The sequence below is a fragment of the Rattus rattus genome, chromosome 18 (genome assembly GCF_011064425.1).
Source record: "Rattus rattus isolate New Zealand chromosome 18, Rrattus_CSIRO_v1, whole genome shotgun sequence".
In the NCBI taxonomy this organism is placed as follows: domain Eukaryota; kingdom Metazoa; phylum Chordata; class Mammalia; order Rodentia; family Muridae; genus Rattus; species Rattus rattus.
The window spans coordinates 7,017,436-7,028,097 of record NC_046171.1 but is presented as its reverse complement, the minus strand read 5'-3'; the positions used below and the strand labels follow the sequence as shown (position 1 = coordinate 7,028,097).

The following is a 10,662-nucleotide window of genomic DNA, read 5'->3' as shown; positions in this document are numbered from 1 at the left end:
GTGTACTTCGTTCAGTTACATGTTGCTTGTGTGTTTGGTGTGTATGTATATATATGTGTATGTATGGGGTATGAGTATGTGGTGTGTGTGTGTGTGTGTGTGTGTATGTGTATATGTGTGTGTATGTGTGTGTGTGTATGTTTGTGTGTGTGTGTGTGTGTGTGTGTGTGTGTGTGTGTGTGTGTGTGTGTGTGTGTGTTTGTATGTGTGTGTGTGTGTGTGTGTCTCTGTGTGTGTGTGTGTGTGTGTGTGTGTGTGTATGTGTGTATGTGTCTCTGTGTGTTTGTGTGTGTGTCTGTGTGTGTGTGTGTGTGTGTGTGTGTGTGTGTGTGTTTATGTTGGGGATGGGGAGCGGTGGGGAATTAAATCCAGGGCATCGTGGATGCTACGCATGTTTCTACCAATGAGCAACCCCAGTGGCTTGGTTTTTTCAGACCCTCAGCCCCACAATTAAACCTACCACTGTGCTTTTGCCTCAAAGTATCCAGGCCTAAGGGGACAGACAAGAATTTCAAATACTTTCTTGTGGAAAATGGACATACAAGGTACAGTGGCTTTCTGTTAATCCTGGCACTCGTGTGGCCCGAACAAGAGGATCTTCATTAGCTCAAGTCAGCTTCTAGGCACAGAGTCCCAGAACTCCTTTGCTGCGAATGAGACCCTGACTCACTCTTCTCTTTGTTCTGGTTCACAGGGCAAGTGAACCCCAAGACTATTTAGTGGCCAAGGGTGGGGGTGAGCAGGCCTCTAAAGAGATAGCGTTTGCTGGTCTCTGGGTACTTCTAACATGGACTCTTGGAGAATCCCCAGCCAGAGGTGCAGAGAGTCATGGAAAAATTCTTGAGGGTTTAACCAGTTTGACTAGATCAGGATGGTGATTCATTAGAACTGAATTCATTAGGTCTAACTATGGAACAAACTGCTGCAGGCCAGATCTGCCCACACACACAGAGCATCTGAAGCAGCATCTTCAAACACTGGCTGAGATCAACCAAACTACAGCACAAACAATGCAATATGGATTCCCAGAAAAGATATTTTTAAGACTTATGGACTTGAGGCTATGCCTTGGCAGCATCACACACACACACTGAACAAAGCAGACACATACACACTCTGTCACACACACAGACACACACACACACTCTATACACACACACATAACACACACACAGACACACACACAGAGAGTCTGTCACACACACACACACACAGATACAGACACACACACACTGTCACACACACATGCAGACACAGACACACAGACACAGACACACTGTCACACACACACACACACACTCACACACACACACTCACACACACACACACACACACACACACACACACACACACACACACACACACACACATACAAAACAACTCCAACACATACACACACACACACACACACACACACACACACAGACACACACACACAGACACACACATACACACAGACACACACACACACACAGACACAGACACACACACAGACACATACACACACACAGACACACACACACAGACACACACACACACACTCTAGCTGTCACACACAGACCACACACATACTGTCTCACACACACACAGGCCACACATACACACTCTGACACACACAGGCCACACACACTGTCACACACACATACACTGTCACAGACACACACACACACACACACACACACACACACACAGGTGGTGTTTATAAGCAGGGGTCCCCTCCAGAAAAATGCTTCCTCAATTTACACTCAGGGACCTGTGAGGGGTGGCTTATAGTGCTTGTGGGAGTCTGGAATTCAACACTTTGGGTGTGAGGCTGGAGGAGCAAGGTTTAAAATAGCCTGGGCTACATGAGACCCTATTTTGAAAAAAGAAAAAATAAATAAAAAAGTTGGAAAAAAGAAAAAAGGAAAACAAAAAGATGTGTGCATGTGTGTGTGTGTGAGAGGGGAAAGTGTGTGTCTGTGTGTGTGTGTGTGTGTGTGTGTGTGTGTGACAATTAATAGTAATTCCTGGGGCTGGGGGTGGCTCAGTGGTTAAGAGCACTGCTGCTCTTCAGAGGTCCTGAGGTTCAATTCCCAGCAACCACATGGTGGCTCACAACCATCTGTAACAGGATCTGATGCCCTCTTCTGGTGTGTCTCTGAATGAAGTGATAAATAAATCTTAAAAAAAAAATAATAATTCCAAGTGGACTGTTACCTCAGAACTAAAGACTCAATGAGTCTCATTCTTTTTTTAAAGACAGGCTCTAATGTAGATCAGACTGGCCTCAAACTCTTCATCCTCCTGCCTGCCCCTCAAAGCATGGGGATTACAGGGTGTAAGCCACCATACCAGTAACCTCATACTGTTTCAAGACATCCTAACTAGGGGTCTTTGAGTTCGTACACAGGAGGGAGAGGAGGGGCAGGAGAAGAAGAAAGGGACATCACTGACAGCTAAAAATATTTATTTATTTATTTATTTATTTTTGGTTTTTTTTTTCGGAGCTTTTTTGGGGGACCCGACACCCGGTTGCGCTTCCTAGGTAAGCGCTCTACCACTGAAATAAATCTAGCCCAACATATTTATAATGAGGAGGGAGGTGGGGACAGACAAGGGACGGAAGGTGATGTCTAGGACAAAAAACTAACCATAAACTAGTAGGTGGGTCCCGACACCTCTGGGGTCTCACCCAAAGTCCTTCTGGCACTGCTGGGCCAGATGCTATCAGAGGACAGGACACACCATCTCTCCACCTAGGAAAGGTGAACTGACAGGGGCAACCCAGACACAGAAGAATCAACCAAACTCTTAAGGTAACCCTGGGGTTTACTACAGCACAGAACAAGTGAGAGCCTGGCAAAGGCAAGCTGTGTGAAGGGAAGTCAACAGCCGTCCTCAGCATTCTTCTTCTATTAATCTTTTGGGACAGGGTCTCCCTCACCAACCTAGGCCGTGTGGCTCGCCCAGGTCCCTCTGCCTCACCCTCTACCGAAAGTTTTTATTTATTTATTTTCTCCTTTCTAATGCCAGGCTGCAGCCTGAGGCAAAGGAGCAGCTTGCAGCCTGGCACGATCGATTAAACCGCTCTCCCCGTCCTGGGACACTTTCCTTTTTGGGTCCACAGGTCCTCCTAACTGAGAACCAGTGTTTACACGCTGATATTCTTTTGAAAACCGTGAAAACTCCACAGGCGATGTACTTGTACATTAAAAGTGACATAAAGACAACAAAAGCTTGAATAAACTATACTGCAAGATCTCTTCTCTTTTCCCTATTTAAACCCTAAAATGGAAGGGGTGGGGGGCGAACATACGAACAGGCAGGCATTCCACAGGCGCCTCCCCCAACCGCTGTCCTCCAGGCAGGACCCAATCCACGAGCTTCTAACAGCCAAGCGTTATCCCGCCTGTTTGAGAAACTTTCTGCGTCCGCCATCCTGTAGGAAGGATTTGTACACCTCCTAAACCCCAAATCTCTCCCGCTGGCACTGGTGACCATCAACTTCTCCAGACCCAAACCTTGCGTCGCCATGACCCTTCTCAACCGGAACAAGCATACCTACCACCCCCGGACCAATCTATCATGAAGCCCAGTCCGCCATTCTGGCAAGGGCGGAGTACCCTCAACATGGATTACTCATGGGAGGCGGACTCCAACAGACCCGAAACTGCTGGAAGATTCCCTGGCCCACCCCTCCGGCTCTCATTGGCCCATGGGAGGGTGGAAGCAATCTCATCAAAAGGCAGCAGCCCCTAGATTCCTCCTCTAGACAAACCAGTTCTGGATTCCCTCCGGAAAGAAGCAGGGGAAAAAACCCTTCCAGAACCTCATGGCATCTCCCAGGCATCTCCACCATGGGAGCATCCCCCCAGCCCGGGCTCAACATCCCCATATAGCGCAACCTTCCAGAAGCAGCGCGGCGATATATTAAGCCGATCGGCATCGACCTGGAAACACCTACTCGTGCGTGGCGTGTCCAGACGCGAATCATCGCTGATCAGCCGCAAGTTTCACCGACGCGACAGTGGTGCAGTCGCTGAACCCGCCAAACACCGTGTTCGACGCCCTTCGGCCACCAAGTTCGGCGGCCAGTGGTGCAGTCGGACGACAAGCACTGGCCCTTCCAAACGACGGCGACAAGCCAGGTGAACTACAAAAAGGGCGAACCGGTCGTTCTACCCGGAGGAGATCTCGTCCATGGTGCTGGCGGCCAAGATGAAGGAGATCGCCGAAGGCGTACCTGGAGCCACCGGTGACCAACGCGGTGATCACCGTGCCAGCCCTCACTTCAACGACTCCTGGCGGCGAGCCACCAGGACGCGGGCGTGATCGCGGGTCTGAACGTGCTGCGGATCATCAGCGAGCCCGGCGGCCGCCATCGCCTGGACAGGCTGGACCGGACGGCAGGCGAGCGCAACGTGCTCATCTTCGACCTGGGGGCGCACGTTCAACGTGTCCCATCCTGACGTCGACGACGGCATCTTCGAGGTGAAGGCCCACGGCGGGCGACACGCACCTGGGCGAGGAGGACCCGACAACCGGCTGGTGAGCCACTTCGTGGAGGAGTTCAAGAGGCTTCAAGAAGGACATCAACCAGAACAAGCGCGCAGTGCGGCGTCTGCGCCTGGCGTCACCGGAAGACCAAAGGACGCTGTCGTCCAGCACCAGGCCAGCCTGGAGATCGACTCTCTGTTCGAGGGCATCGACTTCCCGTCCATCACGCGGGCGCGGTTCAGGGGAGCTGTGCTCCGGACCTGTTCCCAGCACGCTGGGCCCGTGGAGAAGGCCCTGCGCGACGCCAGCTGGACAGGCGCAGATCCGACCTGGTGCTGGTGGGCGGCTCGACGCGCATCCCAAAGGCGCACTGCCGGGACTTCTTCAGCAGGGCGCGACCTGAACAAACATCAACCCGGACGAAACGGTGGCCTACAGGGCGGCGGTGCAGGCCGCCATCTGATGGGGACAAGTCGGAGGAGACGTGCAGGACCTGCTGCTGCTGGACGTGCGCCGCTGTCGCTGGGTCTGGAGACGGCGGGCGGCGTGATGACCGCGCTCATCAGCGCAGCTCACCATCCCCCCACCAAGCGCGGACGCGTTAGCCACCACCTACTCGGGCGGCAACCCGGGGTGCTGATCCCGCGTGTACGGGGCGAGGGAAACCATGACGCGCGACAACAACCTGCTGGGGCTTCGAGCTGAAACGGCATCCCGCCGGCTCCCAGGGGCGTGCCCAGATCCGTGAGCGACATCGGCATAACGGCATCCTGAACGTCACGGCCACCGACAAAGAGCACCGGCAGGAGCCAACAGATCACCATCACCAACGACAAGGGCCGCCTGAGCAAGGAGGAGATCAGCGCATGGTGCAGGAGGCCGAAACTACAAGAGCGGAGGACGAGGTGCAGCGCGAGGAGGTGGCTGCCAAATGCGCTCGGAGTTTCTATGCCTTCAACATGAAGGCGCCGTGGAGGACGAGGGGTCCTCAAAGGCAAGATCAGCGGCTGACAAGAAAGAAGGTGCTGGACAAGTGCCGGGAGGGTCATCGTGGCTGGACTCCAACACGCTGGCGGAGAAAAGAGGTTCGTGCAAGCGGGAGGAGCTGGAGCAGGTGTGCAACCCGATCATCAGCAGGCTGTACCAGGGTGCGGGTGCTCCCGGGGCTGGGGGCTTCGGGGCCCAGGCGTCCAAGGGAGGCCCTGGGTCGGGGCCCACCATCGAGGAGGTGGATTAGAGGCTTTTCTGGCTCTCAGGGTGTTGGCTAGAGACAGACTCTTGATGGCTGCTGGTGCATGATTCTTATCAAGTTATTCCTTCTCTCCGGAGTTCAGTTTAAAGTTACAGCCTTTTGTACGGTAATTGATTTGAGTTTGTTACATTTTGTATGCTCGTGGTTTTTATATTCAAATTAGGTTGCATGTTCTTTGCGTTTTAAACTAGTAGCTGCGTAAAATGGTGTTTCCTTCACTACGATCACCTCAGCACTGCCACCCTGTGTACAGTTTTTCCTTACATCCTAAACAAAAAAAAAAAGTATCTTTTTATACTTCAACATTCAAAATAAAATGTTTACAAATATGTTTGTTGCTGGGTATGTTGGGAGTGGTAATGGATTCTGGGTTCATGTGGCCCTGAGTTCGATCTGTCAAAAAATTTGGGTAAATTGGTTTACAAGTATGTTTTGGGGTTCACATTTAGCTCGTTGGTAGGCGCCCTGGGGCAAGGCCTGGGTTCTGCTCCGGTTCCAAAAAAAAAAAATGTGGGTTTTTCAGCTTATGCGATGAAAATGCAGGTAATTCAGTTTGAGGTAGGGCTTTCGTTGGGGGAACAGTAGGGTTTTGCTGTAGTTGGGGGTCAGAAAATGGAGGGGGGACTCTTTTTTTTTGGTGTTCTCATTTTTTTCAGGCTGGAGGACAGTAGGGTTGTGTAGTTGCTCTAGGGTAAATCCCCAGTGGAAGAGGGACTCTGGGGCCTAGTTCACTCAGTTCTCTCTTGCCCTCCAATTTCTGACCAGATACTGTTTCCCAACTTATGGGTCCGAGACCCTGTTGAGTCAGACGACCTTTCCACAAAGTGGTAGCCTAGGACATTGAAATTACAGGGGTTGTTGGTTTGTGAGGTTGGGTTTTGTTTTGTCTTGTTTTGTTTTTTTTAAGAATAGGGTCTCTCTGTGTAGCCCTGGCTGGCTCTCAATTTTCAGGATCCACATGCCTTTCCCAAACCTGGCTTCCTTACTACTTTTTTTTTTTTTAAGATTTATTTACTTATTATCTGTAAGTACAATGTAGCTAGCTGTCTTCAGACACACCAGAAGAGGGCATCAGATCCCATTGCAGATGGCTGTGAGCCACCATGTGGTCGCTGGGATTTGAACTCAGGACCTCCGCAAGAGCAGTCAGTGCTCTTAACTTCTGAGCCCTCTCTCCAGCCCTTTATTACTTTTAGAGATTTCTTACCAGGTTGCCCTGGCTGTACTTACACTTTCTCTTTAGCTCTGCCGAGCTTTCAATTTACCAGTTCCAGACCACACTCCTGAACCCACCAGCTGAAGGCACCATGTCTTGCTATCTTTTTCTTTCCTTTTGGGGCAGGGATGGTTCTGTGTTCGTGTGTGAGACAGAGACAGAGACATCCTTCCCGTGTAGCCCCTAACTGAGGTTGGAAGTCATTATTTGACCAGGCTGCCCCACTGGCTCCTGTATCTGCCCTCTCAATGGATTATGGGCACCTGCCTCACCCCTCTTTATCCCCAATCCCCTCCCTCTTGCCAGGCAGTAGGCCTGGTGATGGAAACAGACCATTTACCTCCATGGCTCCAAAGGCAGAGCAGAATGTAGGGAAAATTTGCTTTCCCTCAAACGCTGGACCCTTGGTATTTCATTCTAGTGAGAGTAATGCCATCCTTTGAGAGCTGGGGGGTGTGGGTCAACAGAGATCGGTTTCTACGTGTGCATGAGGCCCGCGAATTCAGTCCCGGCTCCATGGAGAACGCAACCAATCAGTTGGATGGGTGTAAACCACATGTAATTCTAGCATGTCAAACAGACACGTTAAGGACTTCCTAGGGTAAAGAGTCTTCAGCAATAGTTTAATTGAGAATAATTATGCTCACCAATTCCTTGTTAGAAAGGAAGTGGTTAATTCGTCCAGCCATTTAAGACTATTAGAAGTCGTTTCTGACCTGCACCTGCACACAGTTTGGAACTGAAGAGTCTTCCTGTAAGTCTTCAGATGGAACCTGGGCCTCTAGGACTGAAAACTGCCTACATAATTACTGTAGGATCCTTAGGTTTTAAAATCGTTGTTATGTTTCTGGGCCAAAATGTCTCTCTGCAGCCCTGGCTGACATCCAACTCACAGAGATCTACCTGCCCTGACCTTGGTGCTGGGATTAAGTGGGGAGCATCCAGTGCTTCCCCAGACAAAATGTATTTTGACATGAAGAGAGCAGCCTATATTGGCTCCACACACAATTCCAGCATTTAGGAAAAAGAATTAATGGCGTTGACTGTTGTTGTAGTACCAAATTTATGTCTCAAAAAATGACAAAGTGCTGGAACAACAATGGTCCAGGAGCACTACCGTCTTTCTGAGGACCGGGTTCCAGTTCCTAGCACCCGCCATGGGCACTTACAACGATGTAACACATAGACACAAATAAAGGTCCAATTTAAAAAGTATTTCTCTCAGGCTGGAGAGATGGCTCAGTGGTTAAGAGCACTGGCTGCTCTTCCTAGAGGTCCTGAGTTCAATTCTCAACAACCCATGGTGGTTTCAACCATCTGTAATGAGTTCTATTTAACTTTCTTTGGTATCTGAAAACAGCTACACTGTATATAATAAATAAATCTTTAAAAAATAATTTTCTTAAAAAGTTGGCCAGTGGTGGTGTATGCCCCCAATCAACACTCAGGAGACAGAGCCAAGTAAATGTCTGTGTTCGAGGCTAGCCCTAGTCTAGAGCAATTCTAGGATAAGCATGGTTACTGAAGAAACCCTGTCTTCAACCCTACCCCCCTACCCCAATCTTTTTTTTTTTTTATGACAAGTGTCCCAGCACAGTAATGTGTCCTGCCTGTAATTCTAGGCATGATTGAAAACCCACCTTAGACTATATATGAGCCAGGTGTGTGTGTGTGTGTGTGTGTGTGTGTGTGTGTGTGTCTTTATTTCCCTTTAAATAAAAATGTAGGGGCTGGTGAGATGGCTCATTAGTTAAGAGCGCACTGGCTGCTTTTCCTGGGTCCTAAGTTCAATTCCCAGCAACCAAATGTCCATGACCATGTATAACGGAATCAGTGCCCTCTTCTGGCATGCGGGTGTGCACTACAGAATTGCTCTGCTGCAAAATATATATATATTTATATACGCATATATATATATATAAACCAGAGCAGCTAAAGTGCAAACTGAGATTTTTCTGGCTGTGGAGGCAATATGGTCTCTCAGGTAGACTGGATCCAAGCAAGAGTACAGAATCCCTAAAGCCTGAAGCCTGTAGGGAGACCAAAGGCGAATCTACCTACAGGGATCTCAGGGTCTTTACCCAACCTTGTGTTTTAGGCTGCCTGTTTCGTTTGTTTATTTTTTTTCCTTTACTTTGGTTTGGTCGTTTATCAGGTGTCGTCACATACACGATTCTCCACCCAGGACCGTGAAACACGTTCCTCTTTGTTCCTTCGCATTCGACAGCGCGAGCAAATCAGGCATAGGAGAAGACGACTATGTCGTCAGGACCCCCGCGGGACGGAAGGACAGGCAGGCGGTTGCTGGTCTCTTTGTGCGCCTGCTCTTATGGCTTCCTTCTTTTCTCCCTCCGCTGGTCCCCAACGATCTCTGCAGAGCCTATGGACTCCATAGGACAAGACGCCAAGTCGCCCCCTAGTGCAGCTTGGGTATCCTGGTGCCCTGTCTGGGGTGGGGGTGTCTCTGCAGGGTGTGGGGCCAGGTAGGATGACTCACATTTACAGACTAGGTTTCTGATGGCCACGTGACGCCGCCCCTGGCTGGCCCAGCCCGGGTGGGGTGTGGCCAGAATCTCTCAGGATCTGTGCTCCTCAGTGGTCTCAGGCTCCTGACCTTCGCCAACCAGCAGGACCTGGCTCCCTGGTGTTCTCTCTCCTCCACTGCCCCCCAACCCCTGATCTCCGGCGTCTGTGGACTCCGGAAGGCAGGGACAGGTCGGCCTGGTACAACAGGTATCCTGGGGTCCTGCAGGGGGGTTATCTCTGCAGTGTGGGGCCAGGTAGGATGACCCACATTTACAGACTAGGTTTCTGATGCCCGTGACGCCACCCCTCATGTATGGGGCTGCTGGACCCAGCCTCGGATCTGGGCTCACTCAGTGTCTCTTCAGGCCTTCGCCTGCCGGACCCAGGAGCACAATGAATGGTAAGCGGATGGCACGAGTGGTGGAGCGGTGAGGAGGAGGCTGGCACCGGGGAAAAAAGGACAAATGATGGCTCTGGTGATTCTGAGTGTCTTCTTCACCGCAGCGCGCTGACCGTCCCCGCGTCAAAATCTGCAAACTTTTCGTTTAATGATGGGCTTCTGTGTCTTTCCATTAGGGCTTTGCGGACACTCGCTGGCTATATATGCTCGAAGGAGTTATTTTGTTTTAGGTCCTTTCTTTTCATTTCTGGTCCCTTACTTGACTTATTTGTGGGGATTGCGTTCTCATGTAGCCTGGTTGCCCTGTCTATCTGTCTGGAGCCCCCACCCCGCCCTGTGTTTTTGTCCTTAAATAGGGCAGGCCTTGGTGACCTAGATTGACCACTGCTCTAGACCATGTTTAGGAGTGTATTCAGACGGGCTCACTCAGTCCATGAGACCAAAACTTTAGTCCCTGGTCTTGGCAGGTTTTATGTCCTTTTCTATGATTTTAGAGTTTCTTCAGTCTCAGGCGGTTTTTGGATTTTGCAGCTCTGCAACAGTCTAAACCTAACAGTACAATTTGGGCTACCACCCCTGTTGCATGTCTCTGGATGCTGCCCTTGGTTCGGGTCTCCCACAATTGAGAATGATGATTTCACAGACTAGAGTCTCTGACTCTGCCCTTGATGTCAACTATAAACCTGACTCATTTGGGGAACCTGAATTCTTACTCCTCTTCCTTGATGTTCCAGCACTGGCTCTATTGAGGTACACGCCCTGTTCCTGCTTCTCATCGATTGTCTTAAC

At 50.4% G+C, this 10,662-nt stretch overlaps 2 non-coding genes and 1 pseudogene across 2 annotated transcripts; all 3 read left to right on the top strand.

The window, feature by feature from the left end:
- Positions 1-532: 532 nt before the first annotated feature.
- LOC116887587 lies at positions 533-5,870 on the top strand (annotated as a pseudogene).
- A 4,061-nt stretch (positions 5,871-9,931) lies between these two features.
- LOC116887778 lies at positions 9,932-9,987 on the top strand. The gene has a single exon (XR_004386275.1). It is a non-coding gene; the product is annotated as a small nucleolar RNA SNORD48 (small nucleolar RNA).
- A 510-nt stretch (positions 9,988-10,497) lies between these two features.
- On the top strand, positions 10,498-10,563 carry LOC116887776. The gene has a single exon (XR_004386273.1). It is a non-coding gene; the product is annotated as a small nucleolar RNA SNORD52 (small nucleolar RNA).
- Positions 10,564-10,662: the final 99 nt, after the last annotated feature.